Here is a 5,695-nt window from a genome sequence, read left to right as displayed (position 1 = left end):
AGTATCAATTCTCATTCTTCTGAAAACAAGTGAAAAAATCTACAAATGGGATGAAAAATGTGGTTGGTTTCACTACTGTTGACAAAATGTCGCTTTGGATAAAAGCGGCTGCTAAATGACGTAATGTAATGTAATGTAATGTAAAAATTTCACTTGTTTCCAATGAAAATCAACTTGTTTCAAGATATTAATGGAGTGATCTGCCTTATTCTGCCTGCTTTCCAGACATTGACGCTCTAGAAAATTCCTGAAACGCATAAAACGTTATTAAATGCAGGTGGAATTATCTCACTCCATTGGCAGACTTCACTCGTTTCAAGAAAAATAAGATTTCATCACTTAACATGAGACATACTGACTTAAAACTGACTTTTTCTGCAGTGGGTGTGTGTGTGAACTGCTCCTGCTGCCCGTCGGATCACCCCGCTGACCTTTCGACCCGGAAGTGCTTATGGTTCCTCAGAGACGCCCTGAAGGGTGCGGAATGTTTCTGTCCTCCCTCACTGTCTTTGGCTCGCTGTGCGTCTGAACAATGAGAGGTGATTGGAGGAAATGCCAAAGTGCAGGTTCAAGGCTTTCAAACGCACACACACACACGCACACGAACACACACATGCATGCTTGCAGACACGTGCACGCTCACATGATCTCATACACAAAGACACACAGAGAAACACACATTTACACAAATTGATCAAATCAAATGTTGCTTGTGGCAGTATTATTTTGCAATATTGATGTAGATATGATGTGTTTCTTTATCCCGTGATGATGTGTGTATCATGTGCTTTTATTAGATGAGTTTAGAGTTAGTTTACATTTTTCAACGTGATGCCAAACATACACACACTGCGTCACAAGTTGAAGTTCACCGACAGGCATAGATGGAAAGTAACTAAGTACTCAAGTACTGTACTTAAGTACAATTTTGAGGTACTGCCACTTTACTTGAGTATTTCCATTATTTTTTTTCAGAGGGAAATCTTGTACTTTTTCCTCCACTACATTTATCTGATGGCTGGAGTTACTAGTTACTTTGCAGAATAAGGTTTTACATGCAAAACATACGATAAGCTCATAAAATATGTTACATTGTTAGAGTTTAAACTCTAAGTATATGGAGTTATTAGACCTACAACATTAAAATACTTAATGCAGCAATAATTTAACACTCTGAGAAGAATGAGGACTTTTACTTTCGATACTTAAGTGCATTTTACTGCTTATACTTCTGTACTTTTAATTAAGTAAAATTTTGAATGCAGGACTTTTATTGGAATATTTCTCCATTATGGTATTGCTACTTTCACTTAAGAGAAGGATTCTAGTACTTTTTCCACCACTGCCGACTGGGCTAGCCGGATTCTTAACAACATTGTTGCTAAAAAACACAAAACTAAAGCCTCAAAAATAACCCAAGAATTGAATCGTGATACTCTGTGACACAGCCTCAACAAAAAATGTACAATGTGAACTTCACATCTGTGATATTTATGGCTGGGCTGCCATTCAGAATCTGCTTAGATCCCAAACCAATGCACAGACGCATAACCTGGTGGAAGGAGCACAAAACTTGCATCCCTACTACTTTTGAGCTACTTGATATTCATATGCTGTTATGTGTTTCTGATATTTTGTCCACCTTCTCTGCATAGACAGACAGGCAGACAGACCAATTCTGACACCTCATGCCTCCTCCCATCCCTCCCCTCCCTTCATTTCTTCCTTCCCTCTATCCATCTCTATACTTTTCTCTTCCCCCCTCCCTCCCTTCCTCCCTCCCTGCCTCCCTGGTTCCCAGATCAACTTGAGGCGTCCATGGGAAATCTTTAGTATAGATTCTGCTGCAGTGCTGCGTCAATATGTACACACACACACACACACACACACACACACACACAATTTGTCCTTTCTGCATCTAAAAGAGTGAAGGGATGCTTCCACCCTCATTACTGTTGAAAGTAAGACAAGGAGAGAAGAAAGTGTGTGTGTGCGTGTGTGTGTGTGTGTGTGTGTGTGTGTTTTACCATGGGCATGTGTTACCAGGGAGCATGCGTGTGCACATACATGTAGACACACACACACACACACACACGCAAAAACACAGATTGCAACAAATGATGACAAACACTGTGGGAAAGACAAAGGTGCGCTTTGTCTGTCCAGGTAAGTCAGAGGTTCTCAGATATCAAAGCAGAGAGAGAGAAGAAGAACCACAACAGGATGTGGGTTAGAGTGACAGACAGAGAGAGAGAGAGAGAGAGAGAGGGTGGGGGGGGGGAGGTGGGTTGGGAGAGAATATGAAACATATCAAAGATGCTGGGAATTTCCATTGAGAAAAGAAAAAAAAAAATTACCAGAGTACCAGAAACTGATATCAGGCATACTTCACATTCTCAGACACACGTACAGGAACGCTCGCTTTTCCCAATTCGACCCATCACTTCCACATGTGGTCATGCCTCAGGTATGGCTACTGTCATTGCATTTCAAACACCCCTCTCTCTCTCTCTCTCTCTCTGTCTCTTTGCCCTTCCCTCTCTCCTTCGCGCTCTTCAGTCAGGATTGGCGTTTAGCTCCATGTCTATTAATATTTCATGCCGCCGTTCCAATACCTGCCTATCAATAACGAAGACAAGACACACCTCAGGCCCAATCCATCATGCTCACCACTGACTCGGCTATTCTGAGGCCGTGTGTGTGTGTGTGTGTGTGTGTGTGTGTGTGTGTGTCCAATAGATCATTTGTTTCTGCTGACAAGGCCATAGTCGTTGGATTGTATAGAAGGACCTGTCTGCTCGTCCCAACAGATAAGGAATCGAAATAAGCCATTTATCATTTCTCACACACACACACACACACACACACACATTGGTTTACTGACATACCAACATTCCACAAAAATCAATACTGATTTTCTCTGACGATGGGCTAAAAAAAATACAGCATCCTAAAACTTTATAACACATCAAAGCAGGAGAAAAGGTATACATGTTAAGTATATATGTTCACACAGAGACTTATGAAGCAAGAAAAGAGAACATCATTGAACATATTCAGTGACAAAGATTGCACAAACATAAAAGTAACCAAAGAAAAAAACGATCACACCTTCAGTTAACTTTTCTGTTTTAATTTCCATGATAGTTTACTGATTTGATTCACTGCTTGCAAGAAATTAGTGCTGCATTGCATTCCCCCAAGAAAAGATTGTCCATGGTTTTCATGTTTTAACTTTAATTAAGGATTACATGGTTCTCTGTAGGATGAGAAAATTCTACAGCCCATGGAACCCTTTGAAAACCCATCGGACAAACTCAAAAATGCATGGTGGTCAAGCTAAAAATCAAGACTTTTTCCTGAAAAGTTGGCATTCTGGAGATACAAGGTTTTCACCCGACAAGAGCGAGATGCTGCTGGGCCTAATGCAGGATAGACGCATGATGGGGAAACTCAGTGATGGTTTGTGAATGCAGTAAAATGCAATAAACACTTTTCACTGTATTGTGCTTTTAAGCCAGCACCGTCAAACTGCTATCCGCATGCGAGTGTGAAGCTTGTTTTAACCCACCTGTGTGCTCGCAAAGCAACGGCAGCATTTCAGCACTTGGGTGACACGCAGTAAAAAGAACCGTGAGAGTCATAGACAGTCTGTGGAGAAAAGACACCGATGCACTCTCTATCTCTTTGCCTGTTAGTTGGACATGAGTATAGACTCACAGATGTCTGAATACACAAATGAACGAGCGGACAAAGGCACCGATCCAAGAAGATAAAACAGATTTCCCTCTCACTTTGCACCTGAAACATTTTAGTAACATATAGCCTAGTGGAGACTGAGTGGCATTATCTGCGGATCAGCCAACTCCCTGTAACGAGAAAGGGAATCAAAGCATCGTGCTGGGGGTTTGGGGTGGGGGTGGGGATGGGGGGGGGGGGGGGGGGGTCAGAGAGATGTATGGTACAAAACTTCAAAGGTGAACACTGAGAGTTCACACAGATATGAGGCTGGCTCAGACAACAGGACAAAGAATCGGAGTGCTGAGGGCCCGCATAGACTATGATGGTCTGTGATCTATAAATAAGAGAGAGGGCAGATCTGGATGCACACACACACACACACACACACACACACACACACACACACACACCGGAGGGGCCATCATTGCAACAGTTCAACAAAAGCATCCTTCATTCTTGCTGTGTGTCTGCGAGTGAAAAGCCCAGCTGGTAAGCAGATAAGGGAGGGGGGGGGGGTTCTGGTGGGGGGGTCGGGGGGGGTCAGGGGCAGGTATCAGGTGTATCTGGGCTGAGAGGCCCCCCTCACATGGGCATCCTATTCACCCGCTGCCCAGGCCTCTGGACAAAGGCTGTGGCTCTGGTCTCGGAGTTGGGCCACAGACAGGCCAGGTAACACGAGAAGGCCGTAATGGCTCAGAGATGAAGGGAAGATGGTTAGAAGATTACAGCGTGGGTCAGGTTAAAAACAGTGCTGGAGGAGGTGAGGAGGTGGACAAGGTGTGCCGTAGCCCCACCGTCAATACAGTCACCTTCTTCCCACGACGGCCATTTTGAACACTCAAGGTGGGAAACGCTACCTGGAAGACTGGCCTATATATAAAACTAGTGTTACTTCAACACTGAGAACTTCAGATAGACTTAACAGTTATCAAATTAGCTAGCAAACTCGGTAACAACTACAACTGCTTAGATTTAGCAGGGAAGTTAGTTCGCTTACTAGCTAGTTAGCTACTAGCTACTGAAGCTACTAAGGCTAGTTTCTTGTAGCTAGCTATAGTGGGCCAAACATATTACCTTAAAATGTGAACCAATATTCTATCCAGATACATTTTTGTATTACAATACAATGTAGGCCTATTACAATACATTTTTCAGCGGGTAATCTGTGAAATAAATGTTTGTCTACTTCCTGATACCAAATAGGCTAAAGTGGCTTCCACTAGGCTTATCCCTAGTTCCCAATAACTCAACAATTTCTAAACTCGCTATTGATTTCGACAACAGCAAGCTAAAGGGATGGCTCTGCAGTTCAGAAACTGAATTGTATGTACTGTATACAATTCAGTATATACAGTATATACATATGAGTAGCTATGCCTGAACATAATCGACAGGAAAGATCCACCTACCCATTGATTGAGATTTTGGGGAGAAGGTAGCACATAGGTTGCATCTGCATGTAATTTGGTTTCCACTGTCCCAATTGATCCACTGACCCTGTTTTGCCTGAGAGACAAATTAACACCTTTCTGCTTCCTCCTGCTGATGTATTTGCTCCACAACCATCTTTCTTTTCCCTGACGGAGGTCTTTTGGTTCTGTCTGAGTCATTTCCAATCTTACTTTAAGCACATGTCTTTACACTCCTCTGTCAGCCTAGATATAGGCTAGGCAGATATAGGCTAAAATCCCTTTCCCATACAAAGCTACACTGCTAAGGCATCATGGGACGCCAAGCCATTTCTTAATTTATGAGCTAATTAGCCTCTCTATCTTCTCTACCTTTGATACAGGTATCTCATATACTGTCAAGAGCGACTTTAGTCCAGGCAATAGACCTTGGGAATAAGGGATTAAGGTATATTTTCACTAGACTGATTGGTAGGTGTAACTGCTATATGTAAATCCTGAACATGGATACCTTTGATTAAACTACTGAGCCCTTAGACCTTCCC

Source organism: Centroberyx gerrardi, chromosome 3 (genome assembly GCF_048128805.1).
Source record: "Centroberyx gerrardi isolate f3 chromosome 3, fCenGer3.hap1.cur.20231027, whole genome shotgun sequence".
Classification (NCBI taxonomy): Eukaryota; Metazoa; Chordata; class Actinopteri; order Beryciformes; family Berycidae; genus Centroberyx; species Centroberyx gerrardi.
Note: the sequence above shows the minus strand (reverse complement) of the source record.